This window comes from Lactuca saligna, chromosome 8 (genome assembly GCF_052625555.1).
Source record: "Lactuca saligna cultivar CGN05327 chromosome 8, ASM5262555v1, whole genome shotgun sequence".
In the NCBI taxonomy this organism is placed as follows: domain Eukaryota; kingdom Viridiplantae; phylum Streptophyta; class Magnoliopsida; order Asterales; family Asteraceae; genus Lactuca; species Lactuca saligna.
Window position 1 is genome coordinate 254,525,148 of NC_136424.1, and position 26,679 is coordinate 254,551,826.

Consider the following 26,679-nt stretch of genomic DNA (forward strand, 5'->3'; position numbering starts at 1 on the left):
CTTTTCTGATCTAAGAGTTTCCAACACCAATCTCAAGTGTTGTTTGTGATCTTCTTCGCTACTGGAATAGACAAGTATGTCGTCAATGAACAGGATAACGAACTTGTCCAAAAAGGGGCGACACGCCCGGTTCATCAGGTCCATGAACACTGTCGGTGCGTTGGTTAGACCGAATGGCATCACTGCAAACTTGTATTGTCCATATCAAGTCCTTAATGTTGTTTTGGAAACATCACTCTCATGAACTCGTAGCTGATGGTGCCCTGATCTAAGGTCTATTTTGGAGAAGTAACTTGCTCCCTGAAGTTGATTGAAAAGGTCGTCTATTAAAGGAAGAGGTTAACGGTTCTTGACGATCAACTTATTCAACTCACGGTACTCTATACACATCTGAAAGGATCTGTATTTCATCTTAACAAATAATACCGGGGCCCCCCAGGGTGAGGAACTTGGTCTGATGAACCCTTTGCTGAGTACCTCATTAAGCTGACTAGATAACTCCTGCATTTCTGTTGGCGCTAAGCAATATGGAGATTTGGCTATAGGATTTACTCCGGGAATTAGGTCGATGCGAAACTTGACTTGGCGTTCGGGAGGAATTCCTGGGAGATTTCTGATGGACTGGCAAAACCTTGAGGTAAACCTGCTATCTCGGTCGGAGATATTGGACATAGGCACACCGTGCAGTCGGACTATTTCTTGAATGTAGATTCGCGTGAGTCTTTCCATTTTGAATGATTCTCTAATCGGTAGGAAGTGAGCGGATTTTGTCAGTCGGTCGACAATTACCCAAATGGTATCGTACCCACTCGAAGATCTGGGTAACTTGGTGATGAAATCCATAGTAATCATCTCCCATTTCCACTCAGGTATCTCAGGTTGGTGGAGTAGGCCCGACGGTTTTTGATATTCGACCTTCACTTTGGGGCAAGTCAGACACTTGCTCATGAAAGTAGCGATTTCGGGTTTCATGTTTAGCCACCAGTATAGTTTCTTGAGATCCAGGTACATCTTATCCGAACCTGGTTGAACTGAGTATCTGGTCTTGTGAGCTTCGTCCATGACAACTTTGCTGAAAGCTCCGAACTTTGGGGTCCAAATTCAACTCATGAAACAATACACTTTGTCACCTCTGATCTCAAGTTTCTTATCCATTCCCCTCAAGGCTTCATTCAACATGTTCTCTGGTTTTAGAGCTTCCAACTGGGCCTCTCGGATTTGTTCGGATAAGTGGGAATAAATGGTCATTATCAGTGTTCTCTCCTTGTTGCTTGAGCTTTCCTTTCGGCTAAGGCAATCTGCTACCACATTGGCCTTGCCAGGATGGTAGCGGATTTCGCACTCATAGGTACTGAGCAACTCTACCCATCACCATTGTCACATGTTTAAGTCCTTCTTATCGAAGATGTGTTGTAAGCTTTTATGGTTGGTGAAGATCGTGCACTTTGTTCCGTAGAGATAATGTCTCCAAATCTTCAGTGCGAAGACCACTTCTCCTAATTTCAGGTCGTGAGTTGTGTAGTTAACTTCATGTGCCTTGAGTTGTCTCGAGGCATAAGCGATAACTTTTCCTCTCTGCATAAGCACACAGCCTAAGCCCTGATTGGACGCATTGCAATAGACAATGAAATCATCTGTCCCTTCGGGTAGGGAAAGGATAGGTGTGCTGCACAAGGCTCACTTTAACATTTGGAATGCAGTGTCTTGCTTTTCACTCCAACAGAAGGGTACACCTTTCTGTGTCAGAGTGGTCAGGGGTTTGGCGATTCTGGAAAAATTCTGAATGAATCTGCGATAATAGCCGGCAAGACCCAAGAATTGACGGATTTCTGTGGGTGTCTTCGGTGCCGATCAATTCTCTATCGCCTTGATTTTGGATGAATCCATGTGTATACCCTCCTCGCTTACCACGTGACCAAGGAAAGTTACCTTCCGAATCCAGAATTCGCACTTGGAGAATTTCGCGTACAGCTTTTTTCTGATCTAAGAGTTTCCAACACTAATCTCCAGTGTTTTTTGTGATCTTCTTCGCTTCTGGAATAGACAAGTATGTCGTCAATGAACATGATAACGAACTTGTCCAGAAAGGGGCGACAAGCCCAGTTCATCAGGTCCATGAACACTGTCGGTGCGTTGGTTAAATCGAAGGGCATCACTACAAACTCGTAGTGTCCATATCGAGTCCGGAATGCTATTTTGGAAACATCACTCTCATGAACTCGGAGTTGATGGTACCCTAATCTAAGGTCTATTTTTGAGAAGTAACTAGCTCCCTGAAGTTGATCGAAAAGGTCGTTTATTCGAGGAAGAGGATAACGGTTTTTGACGCTCAACTTATTCAACTCACGGTAGTCTATACACATTCGAAAGGCTCCATCTTTCTTCTTCACAAATATTACCGGGGATCCCCAAGGTGAGGAACTTGGTCTGATGAACCCTTTGTTAAGTAGCTCATTAAGCTGACTAGATAACTCCTGCATTTCTGCTGGTGCTAAGCGATATGGATATTTGGCTACAGGATTTGCTCCGGGAATTAGGTCGATGCGAAACTCGACTTGGCTTTCGGGGGGAATTCTCGGGAGCTCCTCGGGAAAGACATCAGGAAATTTGAAGACTTCGGCGATGCTCTCGAGGTCTTCAACTACTTGTTTCTCGTTGATTACATGAGCTAGGAATGCATGACACTACTTTCGCAGAAGTTTTTGAGCTTTGATGCATGAAATGATGCAAGGATTTGAACTAAGTTTATCATCGTAGATTATGAGAGTCTGGCCAGATGGAAGATTGAGACGGACAGCTTTTTCGTAACAAAGGATGTCAGCATGATTGGGACTCAACCAATCCATGCCAATGATAACATCAAAGCTCTTTATGGAAACTGGCATTAGGTCGATGGGAAAGAAATGATCGTTCAGGGTAAGGGTACAGCCTATGAATATATCGTTAGCATTCTCTTTCTCGCCGTTAGCCATCTCGACGGTAAATGTTTCGGTTAATGGTTGAGGACTATGTTTAAGAAGATGTTTGAATGAATGGCTAACAAAACTTCTTTCAGCACCAGAATCGAAAAGGATGCAAGCATAAGAGTTGTCGAGAAGGAATGTACCCGTGACAATGATGGGATTGGCAACTGCCTCATCCTGCCCCATGGTCAAAACTCTCCCGGTGTTGTTGGTTGTTGCTGCCTTGGGGCAGTTTCTCTTGATACGTCCGACTTCACCACAACCGTAGCAGGCCTGACCGACACCTGCTCCAGAAGCTTGATTGGTTGGTTGGGTTGGTGTCTTACAAAATCGAATCGTATGCCCCCTTTTACCATAGTTGGAGCATGACATCTCACGGCATGAGTCGGGGTTATGGTGGTAGCTACACTTGTCACATCGAGGAAGGGTACCAACATACCTACTGGTAGGTGCTTGAGTGGCAGGAGTAGCGGCAGGGGTAGTAGCAGCGTGAACCGCCACATTTTGCTGTTTCTTTGAGGATCCTTGCGAACCTTGACCCTTCCATTTGTTCCATAATTTCTTTTTATTTTTACCGCTCCTCTTATCCGGTTCAGGAGTGGTGGCCACTTCATCAAGATCATCCCCATGATCGATCAGAGTTTGCGCCAAGCATTTAGCGCTGTTGAAGGTGTCTGGCTTTGCAGCCAAAACATTTCCTTTGGTTGGCTGGGTTAGCCCCCAGATGAATCTCTCAATCTTTTTGCGTTCCGAGGTAACCATTCCCGGACAGAGAAGCGCTTGGTCTTCAAATATGGAGGTGTAAGCATCGATATCGAAACCCTTCATCTTTAGGTTCCAGAGTTCGTGCTCCAATTTTTGCATTTCGCCCCACGGGCAGTACTCAGCAAGTAGAAGCTCTTTCATGCTCTCCCAACCCATAGCATTGACTAGAGGAAGAGTTAAGGATTTGACTCGGCCATTCCACCAAGTCACGGATTTATCGGTGAAAGTGCAGGCAGCGAACTTCACCTTGTAAGCTTCAGAATAGGCACAGATTTCGAAAATAAACTCGATCTTCTCAAACCATCGAGTCAAAGCAATAACACCTCCAGTGCTATTGAAAGTTGTGGGTTTCGCATTCATGAAGTCTTTGTAGGAACACTCCTTTCGATGTCCCTAGCCCCCTTCTTGGGTTTGGGGCTGAGTACCACCTCCTGACCCGCCAGAACCACTGGGGTTCACTTGTGACATGGCAGCAGCCACAACTGCAGTAACAACTGCTTTAAATCATAGCGCGATCAATTGGAGGAGGTGGTGTAAGAGGATTGTTGTTCCTTGAGCTGGGTCTTCTTCTTGGAGGCATCTTGATCTAAAATGATCAGGAAGAGAGGATGGTAAGTCCTTTGAATTGAATCAAGAGATATCTCATTATGGTAGATAAAGTGTTCTACTATGCGATGATATATAGGAAAGTTATCAAAGCAAGGGAATTTATCGCTAAAGGAAATGAGTAGCAACACTTGTATGAGGATTTCTTATAACGAAGTCAACTCTAGAAAATACTCCCATAGTATTTTATGTTTTGTTGCGATGATGACTCATTGTTTGGATATTTGGTAAGTTTTAGGCTTGCTGCACACCACAGTCACTCCCAAGCACATGTTTGCCGTATCTCAAATGAATATAGTTGATCAGGCTATATTGACCCTAGACACGACTACATAACTGCCCAAGTTTAACCACAGTGCCCAACACCCAATTACTTATGTTTTGTTCTACTCGTGGTTAATGATTCTGGTATGTAGGTATACTTGTATACTTGGAGTAAAAATACTTACATTTTTAAAATATACTTTTAGTTCGCAGCGCTTCAGCCCCTTAGCGTTTATAGTTATATACCATGTAAGGTTCGGTATACTTAGTTCACCATAAATAAGGGCTCTGATACCAATCTGTCACACCCCGAAACCGAAGCCGAAAACATTCCAGGGTGGAGGACGTCATGTAAGCTATCACAACCAATGTACATAGCAAGCATAGTAAACACAACCATTACATTACATAGGAATATTTACATTTGTTTGAAATCAAAGTAATACATGTTTAACATATACAGCAGTTTGAACAAAAGTAAAGACGAGAATTCTATACGCTCCGTCTTCTCCAAATGTGATCGAAGTACCTGTCTAACGAGGACCTGAGAATACAAACAGTTTTAAAATATCATCATAAAGCTAGTGAGTTCATAAGCAGTTTGTTTCTGGTAAAAGAATAAGCTTCCTTTGGTTTTATGAAAAGTTGTTTCTCAAAAAAAATCCCATATTTTATTATAAAAGTAGTTTGGTTATTCATTTGTTAAGCAACCTGTTTCATGAAAATTAAAGTTATCCCAAGAAAAACCCTTATTTTCCTTAAAATTTGATGGTTGGTTATCGATCCAGAATAAACTTTACAAGTATCTACCATACTTGTATCGTTAAGTGAAGTTTCCCAGAAAGCTTGGCTATCCTCGAGAAGTACATTAGTTTTAACACGTATATAAAACTAATAAGTAGGTAGTGGACTAAATCCAAGGGTATTACTGATACCCTCTAGCAATCAAAACAATTATTACTTTGAGGTAAGTTCACTAGGTTCATTATTACTAAAAGTAAATCTCCATTATCTAAGTTGCGAGTTCCATAACCATACGATAAACTGCATATGGCACGTAACGGGGCCAGTATCATCTATGACTTTTGTCACCTGTAGACCTATCGGTCCCACTGTAGCTAGCACTGAGGTTCGGGGTAGTCAGACCCGTATAGATCTATACACTCAAGTCATGTTCTCCCTCCAAGAGATTCTGGTTACAGGAGCGGTCCTCCACTCACATATCTACTTGAAGTGTTACCGAGGACGTGTCTCCAATCGTAAGAATAACGAATTTACAAGTAATAATATGGAAAATCTTGTTTTATGAATGGCATGAAATCCTTTGTGAAATATAAAATATAACATTTTATAATGAGTTTCACAATTAGTTTGAAAATTAACTCTACAAGTTAAAAGGTTGGTAATACGTTTTCTGTGTTAAAAGCATACTGAATATGTAACAATTCATATGAAATAATAAGTTTGAGTACAAGATTCCCTTGTACTTTTGCTTGTATCCCCCCCCCCCCCCTGAAAACATGAAAAACACGGAAAATGATGTAGGGGTATGAACTCACCAGACGAGAATGTGCCTCGTAGGATGCTAAGTGTCAATTTAGGGCTTGAACACGCCCGAGGATCCTATGTAACATGAGGAGATACATCATTGTATCTAATTAGAAATTGAACCACTAATTACGTAAGATGATACACTCCGATGCTCAAAAACACCTTATCTTAAGTGTTAGGAATGATACGGGTAGCATCCAAAGAGTGTATGGCCTAGTTAGGGAGTTTACTCTTCAAGAGTAAACCCTTAGGGGAGATTACGGCCCAAAGACCATATCCCTATGAGTTTACGACCATAAACCCATTGGTGGAGTGTTTTTGGTTTCTCAAATGTCTTATAACACTTGGGGAATTAAGTTAGGTTCAATTCTAGGGCATAGGAAGTGACTAGAGCTTCAAATGGACCGTTTAGGGGAGTTCACGGCTGTAAACATAGAGCTTACGGCCGTAAACTCTTACTTTCCCCTTCATTTCATGCTTTGATCGTTCTAGGTTAAGCATACATGTTTCTAGTCCTTTATACAAGCCATGGAGGGAAGTTAGGGCACCATTTGAGCTCCTCAAGGGAGTTTACGGACAAGGGACCAATTCCTTGGGGTTTACAGCCGTAATCTCTTTAAGGTCTTGGTTTCTTTGATGTTTAAGGTCCCTACTTCGATGGTGATTCATTCTATGCATTAATCCACGCCATAAGAGGTGTTTAAGGGCAATTTAACACCTTAAAAAGGTGTTTACAGTCTATGAAAAGGTGTTTACGGTCCATGAATGTTCATAAGCCGTAAAATCATGTTTACTCCCCTTATGACATGTTTATAGTGTTCTAAGTTCATTCAAGAAAGTCCCTAAGTCATAGATAAGCACTAGAAAGGTTTTGGAGGGGTTTTGGGCTTCAAAAACCCACATATGGGTGTTTACAGTTTTGAGGGTGTTCCTAAACTATAAACACATGATTTAGAGGGTTTTGGATGATTTAAACATGGATTTGCATGTATAACAAGTTAAACAACAAGTTAGGATGCATCACTTACGATTTTGGAGCTTGAAAGGGGCGTTTTTGGAACAAAATCGACTTGTAGAGAGAGTAGAGAGAGAGTGTGTTATGAGTGGGAAAAGATTCAAATGGTGACCACTCAATCCTTTATATAAGGGTTGATTTTGCGGCCCGGTGGGAATCTACCCGATCCCGACGTTAAACGAGATTATGGTCGTACCCGATTAAATGTTTGTAACCCGACGTGGTCGTAAATTAGAAACTTTTCAAAGCAATATCGAGGGTGTTTCACGTGTTTTTATTTCGTTTCACCACTGATAAAAATAAAATAAAAACATTAATTGATTTGCCTAACCCAAAAGTTAACCGAAAATTTTAATAAAATCGAGCTTTATTATTGGAAATGGGTTACAGCGACAGAATAAATTTCAGGTTGTCATATCATCCCCCCGTTAGAGGGAATTTCGTCCCGAAATGTAGAATTAAGATACAAATCATGGATTCGGAAAGAGATTCGTATATTTCTATTTCATCGAGTCTTCGCGCTCCCAAGTGAATTCGGGTCCCCGCTTGGCATTCCAGTGAACCTTCACTATCGGGATGCGGCTTTGTTTCGTACGTTTGATCTCTCGATCCATGATTTCGATTGGTTCTTCCACGAAGTTCAGGTTTTTGTTGATCTCGATCTCGTCAAGAGGGATCACGAGGGTTTCATCGGATAGACACTTTTTAAGATTAGACACGTGGAATACATGATGGATGTTGCCATGTTCTTGAGGTAGTCGGAGTTTATAGGCTACGGAACCGATCTTAGCAAGGATCTCAAAAGGTCCTATGTACCTTGGGTTCAATTTCCTGCGCTTTCCAAAGCGTATCATGCCTTTCCAGGGCGATACCTTCAACAAGACATGATCTCCAACCTAGAATTCCAAAGGTTTTCATTTTTTATCAGTGTAGCTCATTTGTCTGTCTCGTGAAGCTTTCAATAGTTCTCGGATTTGAATGATCTTTTCGGTGTTTTCACGGATGATTTCAGGACTAGTGAGAGTACTATCGGGGACTCGACCCTTTGCTAGCTGTGTGTCCCCTACCTCGGCCCAGCACAGAGGGGGACTGCACTTGCGACCGTAGAGGGCTTCGAACGGGGCAGCCTTGATACTGGTGTGGTAACTGTTATTATACGAGAACTCGATCAAGGGTAAATGAGTGTCTCATGACATTCCGAAATCGATGACACATGCTCTCAACATGTCTTCCAAGGTCTGGATAGTTCTCTCCCATTGCCCATCTATCTGAGGATGATAAGTTGTATTCATATCCAGCTTAGTTCCAAGAGCTTTCTGATGGGACTGCCAAAACCTTGAGGTAAACCTGCTATCTCGGTCGGAGATATTGGACATAGGCACACCGTGCAGTCGGACTATTTCTTGAATGTAGATTCGCGTGAGTCTTTCCATTTTGAATGATTCTCTAATCGGTAGGAAGTGAGCGGATTTTGTCAGTCGGTCGACAATTACCCAAATGGTATCGTACCCACTCGAAGATTTGGGTAACTTGGTGATGAAATCCATAGTAATCATCTCCCATTTCTACTCAGGTATCTCAGGTTGGTGGAGTAGGCCCGACGGTTTTTGATATTCGACCTTCACTTTGGGGCAAGTCAGACACTTGCTCATGAAGGTAGCGATTTCGGGTTTCATGTTTAGCCACCAGTATAGTTTCTTGAGATCCAGGTACATCTTATCCGAACCTGGTTGAACTGAGTATCTGGTCTTGTGAGCTTCGTCCATGACAACTTTGCTGAAAGCTCCGAACTTTGGGGTCCAAATTCAACTCATGAAACAATACACTTTGTCACCTCTGATCTCAAGTTTCTTATCCATTCCCCTCAAGGCTTCATTCAACATGTTCTCTGGTTTTAGAGCTTCCAACTGGGCCTCTCGGATTTGTTCGGATAAGTGGGAATAAATGGTCATTATCAGTGTTCTCTCCTTGTTGCTTGAGCTTTCCTTTCGGCTAAGGCAATCTGCTACCACATTGGCCTTGCCAGGATGGTAGCGGATTTCGCACTCATAGGTACTGAGCAACTCTACCCATCACCATTGTCACATGTTTAAGTCCTTCTTATCGAAGATGTGTTGTAAGCTTTTATGGTTGGTGAAGATCGTGCACTTTGTTCCGTAGAGATAATGTCTCCAAATCTTCAGTGCGAAGACCACTTCTCCTAATTTCAGGTCGTGAGTTGTGTAGTTAACTTCATGTGCCTTGAGTTGTCTCGAGGCATAAGCGATAACTTTTCATCTCTGCATAAGCACACATCCTAAGCCCTGATTGGACGCATTGCAATAGACAATGAAATCATCTGTCCCTTCGGGTAGGGAAAGGATAGGTGTGCTGCACAAGGCTCACTTTAACATTTGGAATGCAGTGTCTTGCTTTTCACTCCAACAGAAGGGTACACCTTTCTGTGTCAGAGTGGTCAGGGGTTTGGCGATTCTAGAAAAATTCTGAATGAATATGCGATAATAGCCGGCGAGACCCAAGAATTGACGGATTTCTGTGGGTGTCTTCGGTGCCGACCAATTCTCTATCGCCTTGATTTTGGACGAATCCATGTGTATACCCTCCTCGCTTACCACGTGACCAAGGAAAGTTACCTTCCGAATCTAGAATCCGCACTTGGAGAATTTCGCGTACAGCTTTTTTCCGATCTAAGAGTTTCCAACACTAATCTCAAGTGTTGTTTGTGATCTTCTTCGCTTCTGGAATAGACAAGTATGTCGTCAATGAACATGATAACAAACTTGTCCAGAAAGGGGCAACAAGCCCAGTTCATTAGGTCCATGAACATTGCCGGTGCGTTGGTTAAATCGAAGGGCATCACTACAAACTCGTAGTGTCCATATCGAGTACTGAATGTTGTTTTGGAAACATCACTCTCATGAACTCGGAGCTGATGGTACCCTAATCTAAGGTCTATTTTTGAGAAGTAACTGGCTCCCTGAAGTTGATCGAAAAGGTCGTTTATTCGAGGAAGAGGATAACGGTTTTTGACGGTCAACTTATTCAACTCACAGTAGTCTATACACATTCGAAAGGCTCCATCTTTCTTCTTCACAAATAATATTGGGGCTCCCCAAGGTGAGGAACTTGGTCTGTTGAACCCTTTGCTGAGTAGCTCATTAAGCTGACTAGATAACTCCTGCATTTCTGCTGGTGCTAAGCGATATGGATATTTGGCTACAGGATTTGCTCCGGGAATTTGGTCGATGCGAAACTCGACTTGGCTTTCAGGGGGGAATTCCAGGGAGCTCTTCGGGAAAGACATCAGGAAATTTGAAGACTTCGGGGATGCTCTCGAGGTCTTTAACTACCTGTTTCTCGTTGATTACATGAGCTAGGAATGCATGACACTCCTTTCGCAGAAGTTTTTGAGCTTTAATGCATGTAATGATGCGAAGATTTGAACTAAGTTTATCGCCGTAGATTATGAGAGTTTGGCCAAAAGGAAGATTGAGACGGACAGCTTTTTCGTAACAAAGGATGTCAGCATGATTGGGACTCAACCAATCCATGCCAACGATAACATCAAAGCTCTTTATGGAAACTGGCATTCCGGGGTGACCATTCCCGGAAAGAGAAGCGCTAGGTCTTCAAATCTGGAGGTGTAAGCGGCGAAATCGGAACCCTTCATCTTTAGGTTCCAGAGTTCGTGCTCCAATTTCTGCATTTTGCCCCGCGGGCAGTACTCAGCAAGTAGAATCTCTTTCATGCTCTCCCAACCCATAGCATTGGCTACAGGCAGAGTTAAGGATTTGACTTGGCCATTCCACCAAGTCAAGGCTTTATCGGTGAAAGTGCAGGCGGTGAACTTCAACTTGTCAGCTTCAGAACAGGCACAGAATTCGAAAATAGACTCGATCTTCTCAAACCATCGAGTTAGAGCAATAACACCTCCAGTGCTATTGAAAGGTGTGGGTTTCGCATTCATGAAGTACTTGTAGGAACACTCCTTATGATGTCCCTGACCCCCTTCTTGGGTTTGGGGCTGAGTACCACCTCCTGGCCTGCCAGAACCATCGGGGATCACTTGTGACACAGCAGCAGTAACAGCTACTTGAAATCATAGCGGGATCAAACGGAGGAGTTGGTGGAGGAGGATTGTTGTTCCTTGAGCTAGGTCTTCTTCTTGGAGGCATCTTGATCTAAAATGATCAAGAAGAGAGGATGGTAAATCCTCTGAATTGAATCAAGAGATATGGAACAAGAGATATCTCATTAAGGCAGATAAAGCGTTCTACTATGCGATAATATATAGGAAAGCTATCAAATCAAGGGAATTTATCGCTAAAGGAAATGAGTAGCAACACTTGTATGAGGATTTCTTATAACGAAGTTGACTCTAGAAAATACTCCCATAGTATTTCATGTTTTGTTGTGACGATGACTCATTGTTTGGATATTTGGTAAGTTTTAGGCATATTGCACACCACAGTCACTCCCAAGCACATGTTGGTCGTGTCTCGAATGAATATAGTTGATCAGGCTATATTGACCCTAGACACGACTACATAACTACCCAGGTTTAACCGCAGTGCCCAACACCCAATTACTTTTGTTTTGTTCTACTCATGGTTACTGATTCTGGTATGTAGGTATACTTGTATACTTGGAGTAAAAATACTTATATTTTTAAAGTATACTTTTAGTTCAGAGCGCTTCGGCCCCTTAGAGTTTATAGTTATATACCATGTAAGCTTCGGTATACTTAGTTCACTATAAATAATGGCTTTGATACCAATCTGTCACACCCCGAAACCAACGGCGGAAACGTTCCAGGGTGGAGGACGTCATGTAAAGTATCACAACCAATGTACATATCAAGCATAGTAAACACAACCATTACATTACATAGGAATATTTACATTTGTTTGAAAGCAAAGTAATACATGTTTTACATATACAACAGTTTGAACAAAAGTAAAGACAAGACTTCTATACGCTCCGTCTTCTCCAAAAGTGATTGAAGTACCTGTCTAACGAGGACCTGAGAATACAAGCAGTTTTAAAATATCAGCATAAAGGTGGTTAGTTTATAAGCGGTTTGTTTCTGGTAAAAGAATAAGTTTCCTTTGGTTTTATTAAAAGTTGTTTCTCAAGAAAATCTCATATTTTCTTATAAAAGTAGTTTGGTTATTCATTTGTTAAGTAGCCTGTTTCATCAAAAGTGAAGTTATCCCAGGAAAAACCCTTATTTTCCTTAAAAGTTGGTGGTTGGTTATGGATCCAGAATGAAGTTTACAAGTATCTACCAAACTTGTATCGTTAAGTGAAGTTTGCCTGAAAGCTTGGTTATCCTCGAGAAGTACATTAGTTTTAACACGTATATAAAACTAATAAGTAGGTAGTGAACTAAATCCTAAGGGTATTACTGATACCCTCTAGTAATCAAAATAGTTATTACTTTCAGGTCAGTTCACTAGGTTCATTATTACTAAAAGTAAATCTCCATTTTCTAGGTGCGGGGTAGTCAGCCCCGTATAGATCTATACACTCAAGTCACGTTCTCCCTCCAAGAGATTCTGGTTACAGGGGCGGTCCTCCACTCGCATATCTTTTTGGACTGTTACTGAGGACGTGTCTCCAATATTAAGAATAATGAATTTACAAGTAATAATATGGAAAATCCTATTTTATGAATGGCATGAAATCCTTTGTGAAATATAAAATATAACATTTTATAATGAGTTTCACAATTAGTTTGAAAATTAACTCTACAAGTTAAACGGTTGGTAATACGGTTTTCTGTGTTAAAAGCATACTGAATATGTAACAATTCATATGAAATAATAAGTTTGAGTACAAGATTCTCTTGTACTTTTTCTTGTATCCCCCCCCCCCCTGAAGACATGAAAAACACGGAAAATGGTGTAGGGGTATGAATTCACCAGACGAGAATGTGCCGGGTAGGATGCTAAGTGTCAATTTAGGGCGTGAACTCGTGCGAGGATCCTATGTAACATGAGGAGATACATAATTGTATCTAAATTGAAATTGACCCACTAATGAAGTAAGATGATACACTCTGATGTGCGAAAACACCTTATCTCAAGTGTTAGCAATGATACGGGTTGCATCCAAAGAGTGTATGACCTAGTTAGGGAGTTTGCTCTTCAACAGTAAATCCTTAGGGGATATTATGGCCCAAATACCATATCCCCATGAGTTTACGGCCGTAAACCCATGTTTGGAGTGTTTTTGGTTGCTCAAAGGTCTTATAGCACTTGGGGAATTAAGCTAGGTTCAATTCTAGGGCATAGGAAGTGACTAGGGCTTCAATGGACCATTTAGGGGAGCTCACAGCTGTAAACATAGAGCTTACAGCCGTAAACTCTTACTTTCCCCTTCATTTCATGCTTTGATCGTTCTAGGTTAAGGATACAGGTTTCTAGTCCTTTATACAAGCCATGGAGGGAAGTTAGGGCACCATTTGACCTCCTTAAGGGAATTTACGGCCAAGGGACCAATTCCTTGGGGGTTTACAGCCATAATATATTTAATTTCTTGGTTTCTTTGATGTTTAATGTCCCTACTTCGATGGTGATTGATTATATGCATTAATCCAAGCCATAGGAGGTGTTTAAGGGCAATTTAACACCTTAAAAAGGTGTTTACGGTCCATGAATGTTCATGTGTTGTAAACTCATGTGTACTCCCTTATGACATGTTTTTGGTGTTCTAAGTTCATTCAAGCAAGTCCGTAAGTCATAGCTAAGCACTAGAAAGGTTTTGGAGGGGTTTTAGGCTTCAAAAACCCATTTATGGGTGTTTACGGTTTTGAGGGTGTTCCTAAACTATAAACACGTGATTTTGAGGGTTTTGGATGATTTAAACACGGATTTGCATGTATAACAAGTTAAACAACAAGCTAGGATGCATCACTTACGATTTTGGAGCTTGAAAGGGGCGTTTTTGGATCAAAATCGACTTGTAGAGAGAGAGTAAAGAGAGTGTGTTATGAGTGGGAAAAGCCTCAAATGGTGACCAATCAATCCTTTATATAGGGGTTGAGTTTGCGGCCTGGTGGGAATCTACCCGATCCCGACGTTAAACGGAGTTTATGGTCGTACTTGATTAAATGGTCGTAACCCGACATGGTCATAAATTAGAAACTTTTCAAAGGGACATCGAGGGTGTTTCACGTGTTTTTATTTCATTTCGCCACTTATAAAAAAAGTAAAAACATTAATTGATTTGCCTAACCCAAAAGTTAACGGAAAATTTTAATTAAAGCATGCTTTATTAAAGGAAATGGGTTACAGCGAGCGAATAAATTTCAGGTTGTCACATTTTTGAATGCAGGTGATGGTTCAGACAAAGAAGAAATGTTCGAAAATGTGTCATTGGACCTTGATCCTACATATCCTCTAATGGATAAATGGATTAAAAGCCATCCTAAAGAACAAGTTTTAGGTGATCCACATGAAGGAGTAGTTACAAGAGCTCAACTACGTGCAAAGAATGAGGTACTTAATGTAAATCAAGAATTTTGCTTGTTCAATGTTTTTATTTCGAAAATTAAACCAAAATAAGCCAAAGATGCTATGGAACATCCTGATTGGGTTGTTTCTATGCAATCTGAACTTGCTGAATTTGAAAGAAACAAGGTATGGAGATTATTTCCCAAAACAAATGATGTTTCAATTGTGGGCTTAAAATGGATCTTTAAAAACAAAACTGATAAAGATGGTAATATTGTATGAAATAAAGTTAGACTTGTAGTTAAAGGTTATTCGCAACAAGAATGTATAGACTATGAGGAAAACCTTCGCCCCTGTCGCAAGAGTCGAGGCTGTTCGAATATTTTTAACCTGTGCAGCGCACAAGGATTTTGATGTCTACTAGATGGATGTAAAGTGTGCATTTCTCAATGGTGAACTTGAGGATACTATGTATGTTGAACAACCCTTAGGCTTTATTAACAAAGAATATCCTGATCATTGGTATGCTACTCTTACTAATTTTTTAAAACAATTGAAATTTAAACAAAGATCAGTTGATCCCACTCTTTTTCGAAAGAAAGTTGGGAATCATCTAATGCTTGTTTAAATTTATGTTAATGATATTATTTTTGGCTCTACTGATACTGCTTTATCAAGTGAATTTGAAAATTTGATGAAAAGTCAATTTGAAATGAGCATGATGGGTAAAATCATCAACTTTATGGGGTTGAATATTCATCAAAGCAGAGAAGGAATATTCATTAACCAAGAAAAATATACACGAAATATGCTTGAAAAGTATAGCATGATGAATAACACAAAGCTTAGAGTACCAATTGCAGTTGGAACAAAACTGAGTCCTTTGTTAGACAAACCATCTGTGGATATCACTTTGTGTCGAAGCATGATAGGTTCATTACTTTACCTTACTACAAGTCGACCTGATATCATATTTTATGTGTGCAGTTATGCTTGGTACCAATCAAACCCCAGAGAACCACATCTCACTACATTCAATAATATTTTTTGTTATCTCAAAGGAACAACTTCATTAGGATCGTGGTATCCTTCAAAAACAGGGTTCTTTATTCAATCATTTTCAGATGCTGACTTGGGAGGTTGTAATCTTGATCGCAGAAGCACAAATGGCAGATGTCAATTACTGGATGGGAAGATTGTGAGTTGGCAATCAAAGAAACAAACATATGTTTCGATTTCCACTTTGGAAGTAGAATATGTGGCTGCTGCAGCTTGCACTTCTCAAATCATATGGATTCAAAGTCAACTGCATGATTACAATCAACATGAAGAAAATTTCGTTGTATTATGATTCACAAAGTGCCATACGTATTTTTCTCAATCCTGTGCAACATTCGAAAAGCAAACATATAGCTCTTCCTTATCATTTTATAAATGATCATGTTGAAGTTGGAAATATAGATGTTCACTTTGTAAATACAATTGATAAGCTTGCAGATATCTTTACAAAACCGTTGGATGAGAAATCTTTCGTAAGGATCATGCATGGCTTAGGAATGTCTGATGCAAATTTTGTTCTTGGACACATTTCGTTAGAATGATAAGCAACTAAAGCGGAAAAGTTTTGAGTCAACGGTTACTGTTCATAGTCAGTGCGTCGACACACTTTATTTTCGTAAATTGTGCATATTGGTTTTATAAAAATCTTCGTTCAATTTTTCATTTTTATTTTCTTTTGTTTTGATAAAAACCAAAAACACCAAAAAAATCGTTTTTTTTTCTTTCCTTATCAAAATCAAAAATATCAAAAAAAAATCGTTATTTTTGTTTTTTTTCTCCAAAAATCAAAAATCTAAAAATACTTTTTTTTTGTTTTATCTTTTGCGTGTACAGATTTTCACGAAGATTTTTGAAGCCCGTAGGTTGATCTTGCTTTCTAGGGAAAGTACATTTTCGAAACTATGTATTAGTTAAGATGTCCTTAGAAGCATGTTGCAGCATGTTGACCAAAGCCTCGATGACTCTATATGTGTTCAAAATCCTTAATGGATATTTCATCATGGAAATTCCTACCCAATTAGGCTGTATTCATATTAGTCGTTGAGCTACCTTACTTCTCTCATATGAGTTAAGAGTTTACTGCTTGGTCCAAACATAGCAGAGGTACTTTCGTTTCTTAAACCAGCTCTTTTTCATCCTAAAGTTCTTTCACAATCACACACTATTGTTGGATTAGGTGTCTAAGCCCATAACTATCATTGGTATGTACTTAACCCGAGAGTAGCATGGTCCATGTGGGTCACATATCACTAGGACAATTTGATAGGATGGACTTTTGAGAAGAGATTATTTATGATTTATTAATATATTATAAGTTCTAACATATTAATATGAAATCATATTATTATTTAATTAGTATTGATCAAGAATTACTTTTGAATTACTTTTGTGATCAAAAGAGACTAATTAAATATAACGGGTTGATTTAACAAATCATTGATTCTTATGCTGTGGGCCAATGATCCATGATGCTTTGGGTTAGGCTAAACCAATTTTACAACCCAAAGATGATCCATTGGGGGTTTAAACCATGGAGCCTAAGGAATATGGAAGGTCATACACATTAGGGTTTACATGGTGTAACCCTAATCTTGCGATACTATATAAGAAGCCCCTTCTGTAACGTCCGTGTTTCTGGGCTAAAAGCATTAATAAAGTTGTAATAGTCTAGGTCAACCTTTGTAACTCATTTTGAAGTAATAAAGAGGAATTATGTGAATTATATGGTTATTTACTTAATTATTATGATTTAATTAATTAATAATAAAAATAAGCATTTAAAATAAATATTAGAAAAAGCCGATATCTTTTAAGAAAGTTTTAGTGGCCGAAATAAGGATTCCGGAGATATAAATAACATCGAAATCCGAGTTATAACGAAGAAGTTATGACCTGTCGAAGTTTCGCGACGAAACCGGCACGGCACCGGGAAGCGTAAAAAGTGAATATTGCGATAAAGCACTTTTTAGCCTTAACAATCTAAACAAAAGTCGTAGTATTCGTTAAACCGAGAAGTTCGATATAAGAACGCCCAAATCTGACTTCGTATGAGAAAGTTATGATTTTTCTAAATTTTAGCTTAGCAGTAGACAGCTAAAATACTCGAATTTAAGATCGAGCGAAATTTAGCCGACACAACCTAAACAAGAATCGAAGGTCTCGTCAATAGTAGTACAACGGTAAAAAGACTGACGAAAACGGACGTCGGATGAAGAAGTTATGAATTTATAACAGATTTTCCTGTCCCGGTCTGTTACGCGTGCGTATAAAAAACGTCAAAAACGGAGTCCGTATGAGAGAGTTATGAATTTTAGAAGTTTTTGGCACATTTTTCGATAATTCTCGCATGAACAGTAACCGGACACGTCATCAAGGCCGAAGTTGCTGCGTCACCGAAGATGTGGCCGAATCCGGACCAGACGCGTGTCGCAATTCCCTCGGACCGAAGCCTCGGCCAATCAGAAGCCGCCTCGTGGCCACCGCGTGTCCGAACCTCGCAGAGCCATGTCCGAGCCTCGTAGCCCGCCTCCGTGTCTCGCCTCGCTGCGAGATTTGCCGACTAGAATTGCAAAGTTGTCATTTTTCACCCCTAAACTTATATTTTGACTATTTTGACTTCCCCCGAAGCCCCGGTATCATTTTTAAAGCCCGGAATACGTCACGAAGTGCCCGAAAACCCGGAAAATTTTATCTTTTCGGTTTTGAAGCTCCAACTCTCGCAGAGCCCGGTTTCTCAATAAAACTCCCAACTTTATCAGAAACGATCATTTTAAGGAACGAATTGTTGTTCGATTATCATCAAATCAAGTGAGTGTATGGTCACTTTCATCTTACACATAGATATGAAGTATTTTCTATAAAATACGTGTTATGTGTAGTTATATTGATTGTTTATTTGAGATGATTGTTGAATACAATGTTTTATACAAGTTATAAACTGTATATGTATTTTATCTACAAATATGTTGGGTAGAACATGGGTAGACAAAATAGTTGATGTGTGTTAAAATGATGAGAGGCCTCGATGTTGTTGTTGTTCCAGTCATCTAGCAGAGTATGGATGACGACCACGGACTCTTCTAGACAGTCCAGTGGAACGCTAGCAGGCTCGCAACCTGTAGGTGTTTTGAACGATGTGTTCACCGGTGTACTCCATCCCCCTCATGGTTTCCTTTAGGACATTTATTGTTGAGGAACCCCCTTAGCAGTAGTGTCCATCCCGATGATAAAATCCATAGACTAGGTCCCTTGTATAGGTGTTTAGGGACGTAAAGTGAGGATAACGGGAATGGGTAATCAGGGTTACTGTTGGTTGATGAAATTAATAAATTTATTGTTGATCGATGAAATTAATAAATTTATTATTATTTGTGGGTTGAAAACCCTATATGCTCACCAGGCTCCCAAGTCTGACCCACTCAGCTTTCTGTTTTACAGGTAGTGGACTTAGAGCATAATTATGATGATGATGAGGGACTTTTGGATTATAGGCCATTAGTTGTAAATAACTGTTGTAAGGCTTATAATGTACTGTTTATACTTATGTACTGTATCGAACATGAAATCCCAAGTCTTTTAATGAAATACATTTCTAAGGAAATGCTTTTGATAAATCTTTATCATATTATTGTTTTGGGACAAATTCCGCAATTCTTTTATTAAAAGGTTACTCTGATTTTCAAATAAAGTATAAACAAAACCGGTCTTTTATGGCCGTGAAATTGGGGATGTCACAGTTGGTATTAGAGCATTAGTTTAAGCGAACTAGGAATATGTAGGATTTCTAGACTTAAACTTAGAATGTTAAGCAATGATTGTGAGGTGTGAGCACTAGTATATTTTAGGAAAGATGCCTAAAATGCTTTTATGTGCTAAATGTTATGTGTTTGTTATACATGATATTTTTGTTCAGATCTATGGTCTGTTGCCGATCGGATCTGGAAAACCTTATGTGTGTAGCATTCTAAGCGTATGATTATGATATTAGAACTAGCATGTAAATGTTTCAGAGTCTATAGTGAATAAAGATCTAAATTCACCTTATTCGGTGTATAGATCAAGATGGCAAGGACCCGTAGTAGAAACGTAAACGCAAATGGGGATAGGAACCAACCCCCAGTGGTTCAGCAAATACCAATTGTTGAAGAAGTTGCACCTGAGCCAGTCACCATGGTTGGAGTTCAAGCCGTAATTCAGGCTATGCTAGCTGAACAAAGGGAAGAAATGAGATGGATTCTCCACGAGAATAGGGACGAATCTACCATACATGTTGAACCGATGGAGCCAATTCCCGAGCAATTCGAGGAAGGGAACTATAGCCGCTAAGTGAGTCAAATAGGGACTCAAGGTGAGCAAAGGGATGGCCCGGAAGGGAGAAACAACAAGGATGGGCGGATGTACAAAAATTTCTTGGGTGAGAAGCCACCAAGTCTCTCAGGAAGCCAAAGCCTTTTGAGATCATGGACTGGATCTCCGAGATGGTAATGGTGTTTAAAAGTTGCGACTGCAGCGAGAAGCAGAAGACTGTCTTCGCTGTGAGACAATTGAAAACTGGAGTCTTGAGCTGGTGGAAGCTACTGACGGATACAATGCCGTGAGGAGAAGCTCTGAAAATATCGTGGGATGAGTTCTTGGAACAACTGAAGGTACAGTACTGTTCAGAGATAGATCTCATTGATCTGAACAATGAGTTCTAAAATTTGAAAAAGGGGAAAATGAGCATCGATAACTATGTTGTTGCATTCACGGAAAAGATGAAGTTGTTTCCATACCTAGTGCCAACCGAACTTTCCAAAGTTGAGAAGTTCGCAAACAGACTACCGGCTAACTTTGGCCCAACAGTCAAGATGGCAACCACTCTGAAATTAGCCGTTCGAGCAGCTAAGAATGTGGAGACCCAACAAAAGGAAAGAGGTCTAGAAAGGGCTGAGGTTGGTGAGAAACGGAAGTTCGATGGATCCTCGAAATCCAAAAATAAGAGTAGATTCTCGAAGTCTAGTTCGAGAGGAGGAGGATCAGAAGCGAAGTGGTGTGACAAGTGTAAGAAGAAGCACTCTGGAAAGTGTGACGGAGGGGTCACTTGTTTCAAATGTGGAAAGCCTGGGCACTATGCCAACGAATGCACATTCACTAAGAAGGACTGTTATGAGTGCAACGAGGAGAGGCACATTTCAAAGGATTGCCCAAAGAAGAAGGAGGCAGGAAGACCCAACATACCACCAAAGCCGAAGGCGAGAGCCTTCCAGATGACACTTAAGGCTGCAAGGGAGGCAGCAGATGTTGCTTCAGGTACCTTTCTTGTAAATGGTTTGCCTGCAAACATACTATTTGATTCCGGAGCCAACTACTCCTTTGTGTCGCATTAATTTTGTGGGAAATTAGCATTACTTGTAGAAAAACTTGATAATGCCCTGATTGTAGAAGTTGCCAGTGGCAAATTCGTACCTGTTAGTAATCATATTAGGAACATCATCATTGACCTAAACGGAAATGAATTCCACGAAAAGCTATTACCCATAGAGTTAAACGGTTTCGACATCGTTTTTGGGTATGGATTGGCTTAGCGCCAACGATGTTGAGATTCTTTGCAAGAAGAAGATTGTAAGGGTGAACCCACCCGGAAGAGAATCATTTATGGTGTACGGGGGCAAACACAAAGTGAATTCTAGAATTATCTCCCTGATGAAAGCCAGGAAATGTTTGTCCAAAGGATGTACATTGTACTTGGCATCGTAACTGATGCTAAGAAGGAGAAGAAAGAGATGCAGAATATACCGGTTGTCTGTGATTATCCAGAAGTCTTTCCCGAAAATCTTCCCGGATTACCACCTGAAAGGCAAGTGGAGTTTCGTATAGACTTGTTACCAGGAACAACACCGATAGCTTAGGCACCTTACCGATTAGCACCAACAGAGATGAAGGAGCTCATGACGCAACTTCAGGAGCTGTTGGACAGCGGTTTCATTCGACCTAGTTCATCACCCTGGGGAGCTCCGGTGTTATTCGTAAAGAAGAAAGACGGAAGCATGAGAATGTGTATTGATTACAGAGAGCTGAACAAAGCAACGATAAAGAACAAGTACCTATTGCCAAGGATCGATGACCTGTTCGACCAGTTACAGGGTTCAAGCTATTTCTCGAAGATCGATCTTAGGTCGGGATACCATCAACTAAAGGTGAGAGAGTAGGATATAGAAAAGACTGCATTCAGAACAAGATATGGAAATTATGAGTTCTTGGTTATGTCATTTGGGCTAACCAATGCTCCTGCAGCATTCATGGATTTGATGAACAGGGTTTGTAAACCATTCCTCGATAAATCTGTGATAGTGTTCATCGACGACATTCTCATCTACTCAAAAAGCCAAGAGGAGCATGAAAAGAATCTACGTGAACTGCTAGAAGTCCTGAAAAAGGAGAAGTTGTATGCAAAGTTCTCCAAATGTGAATTTTGGATTCAAGAAGTCCAATTCTTGGGTCATGTGATTAACCAAGAAGGAATAATAGTTGATCTAGCAAAGATTGAAGCTGTAATGAAGTGGGAACAACCAAAAAGTCCTACGGAGAACCGAAGCTTTTTAGGATTAGTTGGATATTACCGAAGATTTATCCAAGGCTTTTCTTCGATAGCCACTCCATTGACAGCCTTGACCCACAAAGGAGCTACTTATACTTGGAGTGAAAAGCATAAGGAAGCCTTTGAGAAGTTGAAGAAGAAATTATGTGAAGCACCAATTCTTTCTTTACCCGAAGGAGTTGAAGACTTTGCAGTCTATAGTGATGCATCTGGAGTTGGGTTAGGTTGTGTTCTGACCCAGCGAGATAAAGTGATAGCATATGCATCAAGACAACTGAAGGAGCATGAAAGAACTACCCTACTCATGATTTGGAGTTGGCAGCGGTAGTTTTCGCTCTAAAAATATGGAGACATTACCTCTATGGTACGAAGTGCAAACTTTTCACTGATCATAAGAGTCTCTAGTATCTCTTTAATCAGAAGGAACTGAATATGAGGCAACGACGCTGGCTGGAATTACTCAAAGACTACGACTGTGAGATACTTTATCACCCTAGTCAAGCAAATGTTGTTGCTGGTGCTCTTAGTCGGAAAGTCAACCTTGAAAAGAAAAGGCCAAGTGCGTTGAGAATTGAGGTTGTCTCAACAATTGTGGAGAGTATAAAGAAAGCTCAGGAAGAAGCTTTAGAGAAGAATGACCAAAAAGAAGAACGTTTGGGCAAAACATTAGTATTCGGTACAAGCAACCAAGGGCTGAAGGTATTCCAAGATAGGATTTGGGTACCTAAGACGGGAGGAGTAAGAGATGTTCTGATGGAAGAAGCTCACAAGACCATGTACTCATTTCATCCCGGCAGTACAAAAATGTATAGGGATTTAAAACCCTATTACTGGTGGCCAACGATGAAGCTCGATGTTGTTAAGTATGTGGCCGAGTGTGTGACATGTGCAAGATTCAAGGCACAGCATCAGAAACCATATGGGAGTTTAGAACCTTTACCTGTACCCATGGGTAAATGGAAAGACATCACCATGGATTTTGTGACTAAACTACCCAGAACAAAGAGCGGTCACGACATGATTTGGGTGGTCGTGGATCGTTTCACCAAGAGTGCACACTTCATAGCAGCCAATGAAAAATGGTCTATCGATAAGCTTGCGAATGCTTACGTGACGGAAATTGTGAGACTTCACGGTGTTCCTCTAACAATTGTATCAGATTGTGATAGTCGTTTCACGTCACGATTTTGGAAAAGTCTACAAGAGGAAATGGGTACCAAGTTGTGTTTAAGTACAGCTTACCATCCACAAACTGATGGTCAGAGTGAAAGAACAATACAAACACTTGAAGATATGTTGAGAGCATGTACCCTGGAATTCCAAGGTAACTGGGATGAACATTTACCTTTAGTAGAATTTTCCTACAACAAAAGTTTCCACTCGAGCATAAAGATGGCACCTTATCACGCTTTGTATGGACAAAAGTGTCGTACGCCGTCTTGTTGGGTTGAAGCTGGAGAAAAGCAGTTTATGGGACCTGAGATAGTCCATCAGCTACTGAAAAGTTGAAAATGATTAGGGAAAGGATGTTAGCAGCTCAGGATCATCAAAAGAGCTATGCTGACAAGAAAAGAAAACCGATAACATTCGAAGTTGGTGATTCGGTTTTGCTTAAAGTCTCGCCATGCAAGGGACTTATAAGATTTGGTAAAAGGGGAAAATTGAGTCCAAGGTTTATTGGGCCATTTAAAGTTCTTCATAGGATTGGGAATCAAGCTTACAAGTTAGAACTACCAGAAGAACTAGATGGTATTCATAACACTTTCCATGTGTGTTATTTAAGGAAATTCACGGGAGATGTTCCCAACATAATTCCAATATCTGAGTTAAGACTGGATGAAAGCAAGAGGTTAATCGAAGAACCAGAGGCAATCGTTGACCGTAAGACTAAAAAGTTGCGACGCAAGATGGTTGATTTAGTGCTTGTACAATGGAAACATACGAATGGGCCACATCTCACCTGGAAAACAGAGAGTGACATGATGAGTTGCTACCCGTATTTGTTTGTAGATGTGTGATTCTGGGGACGGAATCATCCTAAGGGGGAGAGAATTGTAATGCCCGTGTTTCTGGGCTAAAAGCATTAATAAATTTTTAGTAGTCTAGGTCAACCTTTGTAACTCATTTTGAAGTAATAACGAGGAATTATGTGAATTATATGCTTATTTGCTTAATTATTATGATTTAATTAATTAATAATAAAAATAAGCATTTAAAATAAATATTAGAAAAATCCGATATCTTTTAAGAAAGTTGTAGTGGCCGAAACAAGGATTCCGGATATATAAATAACGTCGAAATCCGAGTTATAACGAAGAAGTTATGACCTGTCGAAGTTTCGCGACGAAACCGGCCCGCCACCGGGAAGCGTAAAAAGTGAATATTGCGATAAAGCACTTTTTAGCCTTAACAATCTAAACGAAAGTCGTAGTATTCGTTAAACCGAGAAGTTCGATAAAAAGAACGCCCAAATCTGACTTCGTATGACGAAGTTATGATTTTTCTAAGTTTTAGCTTAGCAGTACACAGCTAAAATACTCGAATTTAAGATCGAGTGAAATTTAGCCGACACAACCTAAACGAGAAATGAAGGTCTCGTCAATAGTAGTACAACAGTAAAAAGACTGACGAAAACGGACGTCGGATGAAGAAGTTATGAATTTTTAACAGATTTTCCTGTCCCGGTCTGTTAAAAATAATAATATTAAAATTAAAATCAAAATTAGCCAATGAAATCTAAACGAAATTTGTAGAGCATGATTTTAGCTACACGTGCATATAAAGAATGTCAAAAATGGAGTCCGTATGAGAAAGTTATGGATTTCAGAAGTTTTTGGCATATTTTTCGATAATTTTCGCATGAACAGTAACCGGACACGTCATCAAGGCCGAAGCTGCTGCGTCACCGAAGATGTGGCCAAATCCGGACCAGACGCGTGTCGCAATTCCATCGGACCAATGTCTCGGCTAATCAGAAGCCGCCTCGTGGCCGCCGCATGTCCGAACCTCGCAGAGCCACGTCCGAGCCTCGTAGCCCGCCTTCGTGTCTCGCCTCGCTGCTACCACGCGCCTCGTTCCCTCGCTGCCACCTCCTCCCTTCGTGATTGAGCCTCGCAAGCAGCTACGTGGAGCTTCCCTAGCCAATCACCCCTCGGACTCGCACCCTATAAATAAGAGGGATGCGAGATTTGCCGACTAGAATTGCAAAGTTGTCATTTTTCACCCCAATGTCTCGGCTAATCAGAAGCCGCCTCGTGGCCGCCGCATGTCCGAACCTCGCAGAGCCACGTCCGAGCCTCGTAGCCCGCCTTCGTGTCTCGCCTCGCTGCTACCACGCGCCTCGTTCCCTCGCTGCCACCTCCTCCCTTCGTGATTGAGCCTCGCAAGCAGCTACGTGGAGCTTCCCTAGCCAATCACCCCTCGGACTCGCACCCTATAAATAAGAGGGATGCGAGATTTGCCGACTAGAATTGCAAAGTTGTCATTTTTCACCCCTAAACTTATATTTTGACTATTTTGACTTCCCCCGAAGCCCCGGTATCATTTTTAAAGCCCGGAATACATCACGAAGTGCCCGAAAACCCGGAAAATTTTATCTTTTCGGTTTTGAAGCTCCAACTCTCGCAGAGCCTGGTTTCTCAATAAAACTCCCGGTTTTATCAGAAACGATCATTTTAAGGAACGAATTGTTGTCCGATTATCATCAAATCAAGTGATTGTATAGTCACTTTCATCTTACACATAGATATGAAGTATTTTCTATAAAATATGTGTTATGTGTAGTTATATTGATTGTTTATTTGAGATGATTGTTGAATACAATGTTTTATACAAGTTATAAACTGTATATGTATTTTATCTACAAATATGTTGGGTAGAACATGGGTAGATAAAATAGTTGATGTGTGTTAAAATGATGAGAGGCCTCGATGTTGTTGTTGTTCCAGTCATCTAGCAGAGTATGGATGACAACCACGGACTCTTCTAGACAATCCAGTGGAACGCTAGCAGGCTCGCAACCTGTAGGTTGTTGTGAACGATGTGTTCACCGGTGTACTCCATCCCCCTCATGGTTGCCTTTAGGACATTTATTGTTGAGGAACCCCCTTAGTAGTAGTGTCCATCCCGATGATAAAATCCATAGACTAGGTCCCTTGTATAGGTGTTTAGGGACGTAAAGTGAGGATAACGGAAATGGGTAATCAGGGTTATTGTTGGTTGATGAAATTAAGAAATTTATTTTTGATCGATGAAATTAATAAATTTATTATTATTTGTGGGTTGAAAACCCTATATGCTCACCAGGCTCCCAAGCCTGACCCACTCAGCTTTCTGTTTTATAGGTAGTGGACTCGGAGCATAATTATGATGATGATGAGGGACTTTTGGATTATAGGCCATTAGTTGTAAATAACTGTTGTA